Raw genomic sequence first — 16,605 nt, 5'->3', positions numbered from 1 at the left:
TGCACCCTGGCTTCCTCTGGCAATGTAAGGGGGTGAGAACAGGGCTGGCTGAACAGGGCTGGCCGAGGCTGCACCCTGGCTTTCTCTGGCAATGTAAGGAGGTCAGAATAGGGCTGACTGCGGTTGCACCCTGGCTTCCTCTGGCAATGTAAGGAGGTCAGAACAGGGCTGGCCGAGATTGCACCCTGGCTTCCTCTGGCAATGTAAGGAGGTCAGAACAGGGCTGGCTGCGGTTGCACCCTGGCTTCCTCTGGCAATGTAAGGAGGTCAGAACAGGGCTGGCTGCGGTTGCACCCTGGCTTCCTCTGGCAATGTAAGGAGGTCAGAACAGGGCTGGCCGAGGTTGCACCCTGGCTTCCTCTGGCAATGTAAGGAGGTCAGAACAGGGCAGAACAGGGCTGACTGCGGTTGCACCCTGGCTTCCTCTGGCAATGTAAGGAGGTCAGAACAGGGCTGGCCGAGGTTGCACCCTGGCTTCCTCTGGCAATGTAAGGAGGTCAGAACAGGGCTGGCCGAGGTTGCACCCTGGCTTCCTCTGGCAATGTACGGAGGTCAGAACAGGGCTGGCCGAGGTTGCACCCTGGCTTCCTCTGGCAATGTAAGGAGGTCAGAACAGGCCTGGCCGAGGTTGCACCCTGGCTTCCTCTGGCAATGTAAGGGGGTGAGAACAGGGCTGGCTGAACAGGGCTGGCCAAGGCTGCACCCTGGCTTTCTCTGGCAATGTAAGGAGGTCAGAATAGGGCTGGCTGCGGTTGCACCCTGGCTTCCTCTGGCAATGTAAGGAGGTCAGAACAGGGCTGGCCGAGATTGCACCCTGGCTTCCTCTGGCAATGTAAGGAGGTCAGAACAGGGCTGGCTGCGGTTGCACCCTGGCTTCCTCTGGCAATGTAAGGAGGTCAGAACAGGGCTAGCCGAGGTTGCACCCTGGCTTCCTCTGGCAATGTAAGGAGGTCAGAACAGGGCTGGCTGCGGTTGCACCCTGGCTTCCTCTGGCAATGTAAGGAGGTCAGAACAGGGCTGGCCGAGGTTGCACCCTGGCTTCCTCTGGCAATGTAAGGAGGTCAGAACAGGGCTGGCTGCGGTTGCACCCTGGCTTCCTCTGGCAATGTAAGGAGGTCAGAACAGGGCTGGCCGAGGTTGCACCCTGGCTTCCTATGGCAATGTAAGGAGGTCAGAACAGGGCTGGCCGAGGTTGCACCCTGGCTTCCTCTGGCAATGTAAGGAGGTCAGAACAGGGCTGGCTGCGGATGCACCCTGGTTTCCTCTGGCAATGTAAGGAGGTCAGAACAGGGCTGGTCGAGGTTGCGCCCTGGCTTCCTCTGGCAATGTAAGGAGGTCAGAACAGGGCAGAACAGGGCTGGCTGAGGTTGCACCTGGGCTTCCTCTGGCAATGTAAGGAGGTCAGAACAGGGCAGAACAGGGCTGGCTGAGGTTGCACCCGGGCTTCCTCTGGCAATGTAAGGAGGTTAGAACAGGGTTGGCTGAGGCTGCACCCTGGCTTCCTCTGGCAATGTAAGGAGGTCAGAACAGGGCTGGCCGAGGTTGCACCCTGGCTTCCTCTGGCAATGTAAGGAGGTCAGAACAGGGCTGGCCGAGGTTGCACCCTGGCTTCCTCTGGCAATGTAAGGAGGTCAGAACAGGGCTGGCCGAGGTTGCACCCTGGCTTCCTCTGGCGATAGAAGGAGGTCAGAACAGGGCTGGCCGATGTTGCACCCTGGCTTCCTCTGGCAATGTAAGGAGGTCAGAAAAGGGCTGGCCGAGGTTGCACCCTGGCTTCCTCTGGCAATGTAAGGGGGTCAGAACAGGGCTGGCTGAACAGGGCTGGCCGAGGTTGCACCCTGGCTTCCTCTGGCAATGTAAGGAGGTCAGAACAGGGTTGGCCGAGGTTGCACCCTGGCTTCCTCTGGCAATGTAAGGAGGTCAGAACAGGGCTGGCCGAGGTTGCACCCTGGCTTCCTCTGGCAATGTAAGGAGGTCAGAACAGGGCTGGCCGAGGTTGCACCCTGGCTTCCTCTGGCAATGTCAGGAGGTCAGAACAGGGCTGGCCGAGGTTGCACCCTAGCTTCCTCTGGCAATGTAAGGGGGTCAGAACAGGGCTGGCTGAACAGGGCTGGCCGAGGCTGCACCCTGGCTTTCTCTGGCAATGTAAGGAGGTCAGAACAGGGCTGGCTGAGGTTGCACCCTGGCTTTCTCTGGCAATGTAAGGTCGTCAGAACAGGGCTGGCCGAAGCTGCACCCTGGCTTTCTCTGGCAATGTAAGGAGGTCAGAACAGGACTGGCTGAGGTTGCACCCTCGCTTTCTCTGGCAATGTAAGGTCGTCAGAACATGGCTGGCCGAGGTTGCACCCTGGCTTTACTCCACATTCCAGATTGGGGTCTAGGATTCCTCTAGGATTGTAAGGAGGTCATTGATATGGAGGTTGAGCAGGGCTGGGCTGAGGCTGAACCCTGGCATGGCTCCTCGTTCCTGAGCACTCGCTGCTGCAACGTGTGTATAATCTGCAGGTTGCAGGTTCGAATACCGGCAGGGCCAACTCAGCCTGTCATCCTTCTGAAGTTGATAAATGAGTACCAGCACAGGTTGGGTGATGTTGTATGTATATGTGTTCTATATAAGTGCTATATAATAACACATCATTATCATTTGGCCTTGGACGTCTGCTTGCATTCACAGTCATTTGGTAATATGGACCTATACACACTGATCTTAACGATACATATGGCGATACATTCCTGTATGATATGTATATCACATTACAGTGATATTGTTACTTTACTTTCTTCACTTTTATAGCGCATCATAAAACCCAGAGGTGTGAGGGCTCAACAAACAAAGACTATGGGCCTCATTACAAGTTTGCCGGTCGGGTAGTAACGGCGCCGGTAAGCTACCAGCGCGGTTACTTCCAGACCGGGAAACTACGAGTTCTGCTCGCGGGTGCCTTTCTTGCCGCCAGGTCTGACCTTTCACGAATGGTGCCGGTGCATCCGACCTCCCCATTCCCATTGAGCCCTATGAGGCTCAATGGGAATGGGTAGTAATCATTACCGGCACTCGGCAATGGGGATGTACCGGGTGGCGGTACTCTGGCGGTAGCCATGCTGGTAATTACCGGCATGGCTACCGCCAACGTCGTAATTAGCCACTATGCAAAGAACAGCGATAACTTGAAGAATACAACTTTATTTAAAAAGCAATGAGCCTCATTCCGAGTTGGGCGGTAAGGGTCCTGCTAAGGGACCAGGGCGCTAATAACCGGCCCGCTATTTGCGGGCCGTAATTAGCGCCTTCCCCATTCCCATTGAGCCCTATGGGGGCTGAAATGGGAATGCGGAATGGTTTACTGAATGGGGACTTACCGGGTCCTCCAAGGTCGGAATGACCCGGTAAGTCCCCATTCAGCCAGACCAGACCTGGACCCGGGTTTGGAGGCAGCCATGCTGCTAATAGCACCATGGCTGCCTCCAAACTCGGAATGAGGCCCAATGTCGTGATCTTTTTACTAAATATTTCCATTGAGTTAGGGGTCATTATGAGTTGGGCGGTAAGGGATTACCGGCACCGGTAAGGAGACCGGTGCCCGTAATCCCTTATCGCCAAATTCCGAGGTCCCTTAGCGGGAACCGTAAGGAACGTGTGGTCTGACCACACGTCCCTTACGGGTCCCGCCGAGGGACCAGGGCACTAATAACTGGCTTGCTAGTCGCAAGCCTGTTATTAGCGCCCTCCCCCTTCCCATTGAGCCCTATGGGGGCTCAAATGGGAATGGGGAATGGTTTGTTCAATGGGGACTTACCGGTCCCTCCAGGGTCGGAATGCACTGGTAAGTCCCCATTGAACAAGACCGGTGCCGGACCCGGTATTGGAGGCAGCCATGGCGCAAATAGCGCCATGGCTACCTCCAATCTCGGAATGAGCCCATATCTCTAAGGCCGGGAGGAATCTCATTCCATGCTTTAGGAACTGCCCTAAAGAGCACATCTAATGACCTGCGTAAGATTGCATTTGGAAATTTGTAGCTGGTTTGAATTTTTTGACCTCAACGTCCTAGCATTTGATTTTTTCGTCAGTGCTTCAGTTAAATAACGCGGGCCCAATCCCTTTAAACATTTATGAATAATAGCCAGCAGCCGAACCTGAATCCTAGCAGCAACAGGGAGCCAGTGCAGTCCCCGCCTTGCCCCCGAAATATGGTCTCTCTTTTTAAGGCCAACAATAATCCTAAACATTGTATATTGCAGTGTCTGAAGTCGGGAGATCTCAGCCCTGGCCACTCCAACTAAGAGACTACTACAATAATCAATCTCAGACCCAACAACATTCCTAGCAATAGTCTGACAGTGGGTTTGGGAGATGCAGGGTCTCAGCTGGGGCAGCAGTTCAGTATGATATGCCCTAGACGACCTCAGGATGACTATGTGTGCCTTCTTGTTCAGATTCTGATCCAGGACGATGCCGAGGGTCTTCACTTTCTGTTTGGTGTCTTTTTGGTGCTTATTCTCATCAGCTCCGTTTTGTCTTTGATGAGAACCAGGCCATTTTCCATCATCCATGATCGGATGGTCTCATAGGTCCCATTAATCCTTTTTTCATCCTTTTTTTAATCCCCCTTTGTGTTGGCCTGTCATGGGAATAACATAACTCCTTCTCATGAGTACATTGCGATCATTTCCATGCATAGAAGTATTTCTGTTTAATAGCTTTCAGCGTGAAAGAAGGGTTACTTTCCTCTCAACCACTTGCTTGGTTTTCAGAGGAACAGGTGAGTTTGTAGCTTCCAGAATCATCTGTTTGTATATCCCTGTCATCTCATTGGAGGTTGTAAGATTAAAAAAATGTTGAGGCAAGGATGTTAACCATGGTTCTAGCGCCTTGGCTGTAAGCTTTTTCAAGTTGCTAGCTATTATGGACCCTTTTCCTTCAGTTTTTTCTTTAATTGGTTTCTCAGTGTTTACCATGCAATGTATAAAATGGTCCGAGCAAGGGCGTGGCAGGATATGTAAGTCCTTTATTTTAATGCTGTGTGTGGCTATCCAATCCAGGATATTTCCTTTTTCATGGGTTGGCATAGACACATGTTGTTTGAAGCCCAGATGGTCTAGAGAATCCTCCAGCCTCTGGGCCATGAGCCCATTCTCATTGCCCGACCAAAGGTTTAAGTCTCCAAGAACCATTGCCCTAGTATTCATTTTCAGTAAGGGCAGTAGAATGCTACTCAGCTGGTTGGCAAAGTCAGGCATAGCATATACCATATAACCATATATTTAGTAGTGTACTTAGGAACAATGCTATGTGAGGCCACTTCCTGTTTTTTCAAGGCGGGAAAGGTCGTGTCCAATTGCTTCCCGTGATATCAAGTCAGGGTGGGGTCAAATCGCATCACTTTCTGTGATGTCATCAGAGATCAAGGATCGTGTGATGTCACTTCCACTACCCCTGGCATTTTGGTGCTGATGCTGCTCTTTGGAACCTCAGGGTCACTGCTTCCTAAAAAACCCAGCTTTAGAGGCCTGAGAGACGTAATGGTAGCCCCCATTCAGAGAATGGTCACCCTGTATCCATGGCAACGGTGGCTAAGGTGACATGTATGAAATAATTTGCTTACAAATGAATCTCAAAAACGTAGCAAAAGAAATTATTTTCCTGAGATGAACTCTGAAAAATGATTTTGAATTTAATTAATGGAATCTGGTTGAATATAAAAATGGCAGAGTTATGCAAAAGTGAAAGTCCTAACTGCTTCCTTTTGCCACCCCCATTAAAATGGAATTACTCATAATCCCATAACCAGGTTCTCAAAACACATAGAAAATTGACTTTTAATCCAGCATTTAGAGGGATTCCCCAATGACCCTGTTGCCCTTGAACAGTCTGCCTTTATAAACTATATATTTCTTAGAGCGTGTTTTGTGGCAAACAGCGCAACCTTTCTGATCTTCACTTTCAGTTTTCAAACCAATGTATTTCTGTATTTGTTGTTCAAAAGTATGTTCTCGAACTCTGGTCTTTTAAACGTACATTTTTGCTTTGGCGGCCAAACAACACTTGGAATGTTGCACTAATCCTTTCTATCTCCTGCACCCCAAAGCTTTCATTTAAAATATGTTTTAATGTGTCCTTCTTAAACCAATCCCTGACTTCACACTCTGTACAGTGCTCCGCTGCTCGGGCACAAGGTCCACGCTTTAAACTATAAAATAAAGTAAACCCTTCTGATTCCTGTCCCTTTGACATCCTGTGTGTTTCTTCCTTCCTCACTTCACGCCCAGAATGTCCCCTCCTCACCAGAATCTTCCATCCTCACCCTCCATCCTGTGTCTCTCGTCCACACTCTGCACCCAGAATCTTCCATCCTCACCCTCCACCCTGTGTCTCCCGTCCACACTCTGCACCCAGAATCTTCCATCCTCACCCTCCACCCTGTGTCTCCCGTCCACACTCTGCACCCAGAATCTTCCATCCTCACCCTCCACCCTGTGTCTCTCGTCCACACTCTGCACCCAGAATCTTCCATCCTCACCCTCCACCCTGTGTCTCTCGTCCACACTCTGCACCCAGAATCTTCCATCCTCACCCTCCACCCTGTGTCTTCAAATCCACAATCTGCACCCAGAATCTTCCACCCTCACCCTCCACCCTGTGTCTTCAAGTCCACAATCTGCACCCAGAATCTTCCATCCTCACCCTCCACCCTGTGTCTCCCGTCCTCACTGTGTTCCCAGAATCTTCCAGCCTTACTCTGCACCCAGAATCTTCCATCCTCACCCTCCACCCTGTGTCTCTCGTCCACACTCTGCACCCAGAATCTTCCATCCTCACCCTCCACCCTGTGTCTTCAAATCCACAATCTGCACCCAGAATCTTCCACCCTCACCCTCCACCCTGTGTCTCCCGTCCTCACTGTGTTCCCAGAATCTTCCAGCCTTACTCTGCACCCAGAATCTTCCATCCTCACCCTCCACCCTGTGTCTCCCGTCCTCACTGTGTTCCCAGAATCTTCCAGCCTTACTCTGCACCCAGAATCTTCCATCCTCACCCTCCACCCTGTGTCTCCCGTCCACACTCTGCACCCAGAATCTTCCATCCTCACCCTCCACCCTGTGTCTTCGAATCCACAATCTGCACCCAGAATCTTCCACCCTCACCCTCCACCCTGTGTCTCCCGTCCACACTCTGCACCCAGAATCTTCCATCCTCACCCTCCACCCTGTGTCTCCCGTCCTCACTGTGTTCCCAGAATCTTCCAGCCTTACTCTGCACCCAGAATCTTCCATCCTCACCCTCCACCCTGTGTCTCCCGTCCTCACTGTGTTCCCAGAATCTTCCAGCCTTACTCTGCACCCAGAATCTTCCATCCTCACCCTCCACCCTGTGTCTCTCGTCCACACTCTGCACCCAGAATCTTCCATCCTCACCCTCCACCCTGTGTCTTCGAATCCACAATCTGCACCCAGAATCTTCCACCCTCACCCTCCACCCAGTGTCTTCAAGTCCACAATCTGCACCCAGAATCTTCGATCCTCACCCTCCACCCTGTGTCTCCCGTCCTCACTGTGTTCCCAGAATCTTCCAGCCTTACTCTGCACCCAGAATCTTCCATCCTCACCCTCCACCCTGTGTCTCCCGTCCTCACTGTGTTCCCAGAATCTTCCAGCCTTACTCTGCACCCAGAATCTTCCATCCTCACCCTCCACCCTGTGTCTCCCGTCCACACTCTGCACCCAGAATCTTCCATCCTCACCCTCCACCCTGTGTCTCCCGTCCACACTCTGCACCCAGAATCTTCCATCCTCACCCTCCACCCTGTGTCTCCCGTCCTCACTGTGTTCCCAGAATCTTCCAGCCTTACTCTGCACCCAGAATCTTCCATCCTCACCCTCCACCCTGTGTCTCCCGTCCTCACTGTGTTCCCAGAATCTTCCAGCCTTACTCTGCACCCAGAATCTTCCATCCTCACCCTCCACCCTGTGTCTCTCGTCCACACTCTGCACCCAGAATCTTCCATCCTCACCCTCCACCCTGTGTCTTCGAATCCACAATCTGCACCCAGAATCTTCCACCCTCACCCTCCACCCAGTGTCTTCAAGTCCACAATCTGCACCCAGAATCTTCGATCCTCACCCTCCACCCTGTGTCTCCCGTCCACACTCTGCACCCGGAATCTTCCACCCTCACCCTCCATCCTGTGTCTCTCGTCCACACTCTGTACGCGGAATCTTCCATCCTCACCCTCCACCCTGTGTCTCCCGTCCACACTCGTATCCAGAATCTTCCATCCTCACCCTCCACCCTGTGTCTCCCGTCCTCACTGTGTTCCCAGAATCTTCCAGCCGTACTCTGCACCCAGAATCTTCCATCCTCACCCTCCACCCTGTGTCTCCCGTCCTCACTGTGTTCCCAGAATCTTCCAGCCTTACTCTGCACCCAGAATCTTCCATCCTCACCCTCCACCCTGTGTCTCTCGTCCACACTCTGCACCCAGAATCTTCCAGCCTTACTCTGCACCCAGAATCTTCCATCCTCACCCTCCACCCTGTGTCTCTCGTCCACACTCTGCACCCAGAATCTTCCATCCTCACCCTCCACCCTGTGTCTTCGAATCCACAATCTGCACCCAGAATCTTCCACCCTCACCCTCCACCCAGTGTCTTCAAGTCCACAATCTGCACCCAGAATCTTCGATCCTCACCCTCCACCCTGTGTCTCCCGTCCACACTCTGCACCCGGAATCTTCCACCCTCACCCTCCATCCTGTGTCTCTCGTCCACACTCTGTACGCGGAATCTTCCATCCTCACCCTCCACCCTGTGTCTCCCGTCCACACTCGCATCCAGAATCTTCCATCCTCACCCTCCACCCTGTGTCTCCCGTCCTCACTGTGTTCCCAGAATCTTCCAGCCGTACTCTGCACCCAGAATCTTCCATCCTCACCCTCCACCCTGTGTCTCTCGTCCACAATCTGCACCCAGAATCTTCCATCCTCACCCTCCACCCTGTGTCTTCGAATCCACAATCTGCACCCAGAATCGTCCACCCTTACCCTCACCCTGTGTCTTCAAGTCCACAATCTGCACCCAGAATCTTCCATCCTCACCCTCCACCCTGTGTCTCCCGTCCACACTCTGCACCCAGAATCTTCCACCCTCACCCTCCATCCTGTGTCTCTCGTCCACACTCTGTACGCGGAATCTTCCATCCTCACCCTCCACCCTGTGTCTCCCGTCCACACTCTGCACCCAGAATCTTCCATCCTCACCCTCCACCCCTCCACCCTGTGTCTCCCGTCCACACTCTGCACCCAGAATCTTCCATCCTCACCCTCCATCCTGTGTCTCTCGTCCACAGTCTGCACCCAGAATCTTCCATCCTCACCCTCCACCCTGTGTCTCTCGTCCACACTCTGCACACAGAATCTTCCATCCTCACCCTCCATCCTGTGTCTCTCGTCCACACCTTGTACGCAGAATCTTCCATCCTCACCCTCCATCCTGTGTCTCTCGTCCACACTCTGCACCCAGAATCTTCCATCCTCACCCTCCATCCTGTGTCTCTCGTCCACACTCTGTACGCGGAATCTTCCATCCTCACCTTCCACCTTGTCTCTCGTCCACACTCTGCACCCAGAATCTTCCATCCTCACCCTCCATCCTGTGTCTCTCGTCCACACTCTGCACCCAGAATCTTCCATCTTCACCCTCCATCCTGTGTCTCTCGTCCACACTCTGTACGCGGAATCTTCCATCCTCACCCTCCATCCTGTGTCTCTCGTCCACACTCTGCACCCAGAATCTTCCATCCTCACCCTCCATCCTGTGTCTCTCGTCCACACTCTGTACGCGGAATCTTCCATCTTCACCCTCCACCCTGTGTCTCCCGTCCACACTCTGCACCCAGAATCTTCCATCCTCACCCTCCATCCTGTGTCTCTCGTCCACACTGTGTACGCGGAATCTTCCATCCTCACCCTCCACCCTGTGTCTTCAAGTCCACACTCTGTACGCGGAATCTTCCATCCTCACCCTCCACCCTGTGTCTCCCGTCCACACTCTGCACCCAGAATCTTCCATCTTCACCCTCCACCCTGTGTCTCCCGTCCACACTCTACACCCAGAATCTTCCATCCTCACCATCCATCCTGTGTCTCTCGTCCACACTCTGCACCGGGAATCTTCCATCCTCACCCTCCATCCTGTGTCTCTCGTCCACACTCTGTACGCGGAATCTTCCATCCTCACCCTCCATCCTGTGTCTCTCGTCCACACTCTGCACCCAGAATCTTCCATCCTCACCCTCCATCCTGTGTCTCTCGTCCACACTCTGTACGCAGAATCTTCCATCCTCACCCTCCACCCTGTGTCTCTCGTCCACACTCTGCACCCAGAATCTTCCATCCTCACCCTCCACCCTGTGTCTCTCGTCCACACTCTGCACCCGGAATCTTCCATCCTCACCCTCCACCCTGTGTCTCTCGTCCACACTCTGTACGCGGAATCTTCCATCCTCACCCTCCATCCTGTGTCTCTCGTCCACACTCTGCACCCAGAATCTTCCATCCTCACCCTCCATCCTGTGTCTCTCGTCCACACTCTGTACGCGGAATCTTCCATCCTCACCCTCCACCCTGTGTCTCCCGTCCACACTCTGCACCCAGAATCTTTCATCCTCACCCTCCATCCTGTGTCTCTCGTCCACACTCTGTACGCGGAATCTTCCATCCTCACCCTCCACCCTGTGTCTCTCGTCCACAATCTGCACCCAGAATCTTCCACCCTCACCCTCCATCCTGTGTCTCTCGTCCACACTCTGTACGCGGAATCTTCCATCCTCACCCTCCATCTTGTGTCTCTCGTCCACACTCTGTATGCGGAATCTTCCATCCTCACCCTCCACCCTGTGTCTTCAAGTCCACACTCTGCACCCAGAATCTTCCATCCTCAACCTCCACCCTGTGTCTTCAAGTCCACACTCTGCACCCAGAATCTTCCATCCTCACCCTCCACCCTGTGTCTTCAATCCACACTCTGCACCCAGAATCTTCCATCCTCACCCTCCACCCTGTGTTTCCCGTCCACACTCTGCACCCAGAATCTTCCATCCTCACCCTCCATCCTGTGTCTCTCGTCCACACTCTGTACGCGGAATCTTCCATCCTCACCCTCCACCCTGTGTCTTCAAGTCCACACTCTGCACCCAGAATCTTCCATCTTCACCCTCCACCCTGTGTCTCCCGTCCACACTCTGCACCCGGAATCTTTCATCCTCACCCTCCACCCTGTACCTTCCATCCACAATCTGCACCCAGAATCTTCCAACCTCACTCTACACCCAGAATCTTCCATCCTTACCCTGCACCCGGAATCTTCCATCCTCATTCTGCACCCGGAATCTTCCATCGTTACTCTACACCCTTGTGTCTTCCATCCTCACCCTCCACCCTGTGTTTTCCGTCCTCACTTTACACCCAGAATATTCCATCCTCACCCTGCATCAAGGGTCTTTAATACTCTCCCTGCGAAAGGTCGAAGTGTACAAAAAGAAGTAGTGGAACTATGTTTATGTTCCCTGCTGGCCTGTCCTCACTCCCCACAAACCCCATCGCCACACCCAAACGCACCTGCTCTTTAAGGGAACGTTCAAGCCATTCCGTACCGGTTTATTTCCGGTCTTAACCTTCACACTCAGAATCTGTCACCCTCACTGTCCACCTGGCATCTTTCACCCTAACTTGTGTTTTGAGTCCTCATGCTGCGTTCAGGGTCTTCAGTCCTAGCTTTGCAGATCCTCACCCGCAGCACAGGAAATGGGCCAGAACTCGCTGCATCCCAGGGCCTGGGGACATCACATATATCCCGAAGCAGTGCAGGGAACTCCCAAATGTATCCCTCAGCTGCGTTCCTGCACAGCCAGTGGTTCAGCAGAAACAGCCAAAGCCTCACATACTGTTTAGAAGCTGTCCACATTGGTATATAATTTACAGAATTATTTTTTTAGGGTGAGTACTGTGACCAATAAAAAGAGCAGAAATGAATCCAACCCATGACTCACTCACAGGGTTTCTTACTGAATCACTATCAGAGGCATGTTTCACATTTAAAATTGTGTACAATCTCATGTTCCCAAAATTCTCTTTGCTTTTATGCAAATTTGCCAAGCTTGGGTTCCTGAGCCCCGCCCCCAGTTGCCAAAGCCCCACATTTCTTAGCCCCAGCCCCACCGCCACGAGGAGAGGGTTCCCAGAGCCAATTTGTTCAATTTTCAGCACTGCTCACCCGGCACCCAGAATCTTCCATCATCACTCGGCACCCGGAATATCTTCCATCCTCACCCTGCACCTGGAATCTTCCATCCTCACCCTGCACCCAGAATCTTTCATTTTCACCCTGCACCTGGAATCTTCCATCCTCACCCTGCACCTGGAATCTTCCATCCTCACCCTGCACCCAGAATCTTTCATTTTCACCCTGCACCTGGAATCTTCCATCCTCACCCGGCACCCGGAATCTTCCATCATCACTCGGCACCCGGAATATCTTCCGTCCTCACTCTGCACACGGAATCTTTCGTCCTCACCCTGCACCTGGAATCTTCCATCCTCACCCTGCACCCAGAATCTTTCATTTTCACCCTGCACCTGGAATCTTCCATCCTCACCCTGCACCTGGAATCTTCCATCCTCACCCTGCACCCGGAATCTTCCATCCTCACCCTCCACCTGGAATCGTCCATGCTCACCCTGCACCTGGAATCTTCCATCGTCACTCTGCACCCGGAATCTTCCATCCTCACCATGCACCTGGAATCTTCCATCCTCACCCTGCACCTGGAATCTCCCATCCTCACCCTGCACCCGGAATCTTCCATCCTCACCCTGCACCTGGAATCTCCCATCCTCACCCTGCACCCGGAATCTTCCATCCTCACCCTGCACCTGGAATCTCCCATCCTCACCCTGCACCCGGAATCTTCCATCCTCACCCTGCACCCGGAATCTCCCATCTTCACCCTGCACCCGGAATCTTCCATCCTCACCCTGCACATGGAATCTTCCAAACTCACCCTGCACCCGGAATCTTCCATCATCACTCGGCACCCGAAATATCTTCCGTCCTCACTCGGCACCAGGAATCTTCCGTCCTCACCCTGCACCTGGAATCTTCCATCCTCACCCGGCACCCGGAATCTTCCATCATCACTCGGCACCCGGAATCTTCCATCCTCACCCTGCACCTGGAATCTTCCATCCTCACCCTCCACCTGGAATCTTCCATGCTCACCCTGCACCTGGAATCTTCCATCGTCACTCTGCACCCGGAATCTTCCATCCTCACCCTGCACCTGGAATCTTCCATCCTCACCCTGCACCCGGAATCTTCCATCCTCACCCTGCACCTGGAATCTCCCATCCTCACCCTGCACCCGGAATCTTCCATCCTCACCCTGCACCCGGAATCTCCCATCCTCACCCTGCACCCGGAATCTTCCATCCTCACCCAGCACCCGGAATCTTCCATCCTCACCCTGCACCCGGAATCTTTCATCTTCACCCTGCACCTGGAATCTTCCATCCTCACCCTGCACCTGGAATCTTCCATCCTCACCCTGCACATGGAATCTTCCAAACTCACCCTGCACCCGGAATCTTCCATCCTCACCCTGCACCTGGAATCTTCCATCCTCACCCTGCACCTGGAATCTTCCATCCTCACCCTCCACCTGGAATCTTCCATGCTCACCCTGCACCCGGAATCTTCCATCCTCACTCTGCACCCGGAATCTTCCGTCCTCACCCTGCACCTGGAATCTTCCATCCTCACCCTGCACCCGGAATCTTTCATTTTCACCCTGCACCTGGAATCTTCCATCCTCACCCTGCACCCAGAATCTTCCATCCTCACCCTGCACCCGGAATCTTCCATCCTCACCCTGCACCCGGAAACTTCCATCCTCACCCTCCACCTGGAATCTTCCATGCTCACCCTGCACCCGGAATCTTCCATCGTCACTCTGCACCCGGAATCTTCCATCCTCACCCTGCACCTGGAATCTTCCATCCTCACCCTGCACCTGGAATCTTCCATCCTCACCCTGCACCTGGAATCTCCCATCCTCACCCTGCACCCGGAATCTTCCATCCTCACCCTGCACCTGGAATCTCCCATCCTCACCCTGCACCCGGAATTTTCCATCCTCACCCTGCACCCGGAATCTTCCATCCTCACCCTGCACCTGGAATCTTTCATCTTCACCCTGCACCTGGAATCTTCCATCATCACCCTGCACCTGGAATCTTTCATGTTCACCCTGCACATGGAATCTTCCATCCTCACACTGCACCTGGAATCTTTCATCTTCACCCTGCACCTGGAATATTCCATCCTCACCCTGCACCCGGAATCTTCCATCATCACCCGGCACCCGGAATCTTCCATCCTCACTCTGCACCCAGAATCTTTAATTTTCACCCTGCACCTGGAATCTCCCATCCTCACCCTGCACCTGAAATCTTCCATCCTCACCCTGCACCTGGAATCTTCCATCCTCACCCTGCACCTGGAATCTCCCATCCTCACCCTGCACCCGGAATCTTCCATCCTCACCCTGCACATGGAATCTTCCAAACTCACCCTGCACCCGGAATCTTCCATCCTCACCCTGCACCTGGAATCTTCCATCCTCACCCTGCACCCGGAATCTTCCATCTTCACCCTGCACCTGGAATCTCCCATCCTCACCCTGCACCTGGAATCTTCCATCCTCACCCTGCACATGGAATCTTCCAAACTCACCCTGCACCCGGAATCTTCCATCCTCACCCTGCACCCGGAATCTTCCATCCCCACCCTGCACCGGGAATCTTCCATCTTCACCCTGCACCTGGAATCTTCCATCTTCACCCTGCACCTGGAATCTTCCATCCTCACCCTGCACCTGGAATTTTCCAACCTCACCCTGCACCCGGAATCTTCCATCCTCACCCTGCACCCGGAATCTTCCATCCTCACCCTGCACCTGGAATCTCCCATCCTCACCCTGCACCTGGAATCTTCCATCCTCACCCTGCACCTGGGATCTTCCATCCTCACCCTCCACCTGGGATCTTCCATCCTCACCCTGCACCTGGAAACTTCCATCCTCACCCTGCACCTGGAACAAGCAGTTGAACGCTGAACAGAAAAGGTGGCGGCCACCGTGAAGGAACGGCCGGGACATGTCCGCTAATTCTGAGGGCTCATCCTTTGGGCCAGGTTCACATGTATGGAGGTCTCGGGGGTCCTTGTGGAATGTACATGCTCAGGACCTTTCTGCCATTCCTTCCTACACAGTCAATACAATCGCCATCATTTCGCTGTGTAACAGTAGCATGTAATGAAGACAGCCTGTCTAAGCTCAAGCATGGGCCTAATTGTGTCACAGTCAAAAGGAACCCCCAATTCAGTAAATCTCTCTCTCTTAGTTTGTGGGGACATCTGCCCTTTGCTTGCCCACCTAGTACTGAGATGATTTTGGTGACCCCACTGTCACTTTTCAGGACCTCTACTGAGTTCTGCAACCTCTTGCAGTGTGCGTCCAATCCCTCAGAAGGAAAATTCCAATGAAAGTCCTGGAATTGTATACCGCTTGCAAGAGATTCCCCCAACACACCCCCAGCCCCCAACCTCAGTCCAGCTGACAAGTAGCTCATGTTCTCTAAAGATAAACAGCACAAAAAACAAAGTAATGAAATCCCAAAATGGAGCTGGAAGCAGTGGCAGCCTCCAATAAGCCACCAATATAACTTCTATCCCAAAAGCAGCAAGCCGTCAATATAACTTCTATCCCAAAAGGGAGCTGGAAGCAGCAGCAGCCGCCAACATAACTTCTATCCCAAAAGAAGCCTGAAGCAGCGGCAGCCGCCAATATAACTTCTGTCCCAAAAGAGAGCTGGAAGCATCAGCAGCCACCAATAGAATCCCAACCCAAGACTGCACACTCAACCTGACAAGTCCAAACAGACGATGAAGAACCCTAACCCAGGACTGCACACTCAACATGACAAGTCCACACAGACCATGGAGAACTCTAACCCAGGACTGCATACCCAACCTGACAAGTCCACACAGACCACGGAGAACCCTAACCCAGGACTACATACCCAACCTGACAAGTCCACACAGACCACGGAGAACCCTAACCCAGGACTACATACCCAACCTGACAAGTCCACACAGACCACGGAGAACCCTAACCCAGGACTGCATACTCAACCAGACAAGTCCACACAGACCACGGAGAATCCTAACCCAGGACTACATACTCAACCTGACAAGTCCACACAGACCATGAAGAACCCTAACCCAGGACTGCACACTCAACATGACAAGTCCACACAGACCATGGAGAACTCTAACCCAGGACTGCATACCCAACCTGACAAGTCCACACAGACCACGGAGAACCCTAACCCAGGACTGCATACCCAACCTGACAAGTCCACAGACCACGGAGAACCCTAACCCAGGACTGCATACTCAACCAGACAAGTCCACACAGACCATGGAGAATCCTAACCCAGGACTACATACTCAACCTGACAAGTCCACACAGACCATGAAGAACCCTACCCC

The sequence above is a fragment of the Ambystoma mexicanum genome, chromosome 8 (assembly GCF_040938575.1).
Source record: "Ambystoma mexicanum isolate Mex_15411 chromosome 8, UKY_AmexF1_1, whole genome shotgun sequence".
Taxonomy (NCBI): Eukaryota; Metazoa; Chordata; class Amphibia; order Caudata; family Ambystomatidae; genus Ambystoma; species Ambystoma mexicanum.
Note: the sequence above shows the minus strand (reverse complement) of the source record.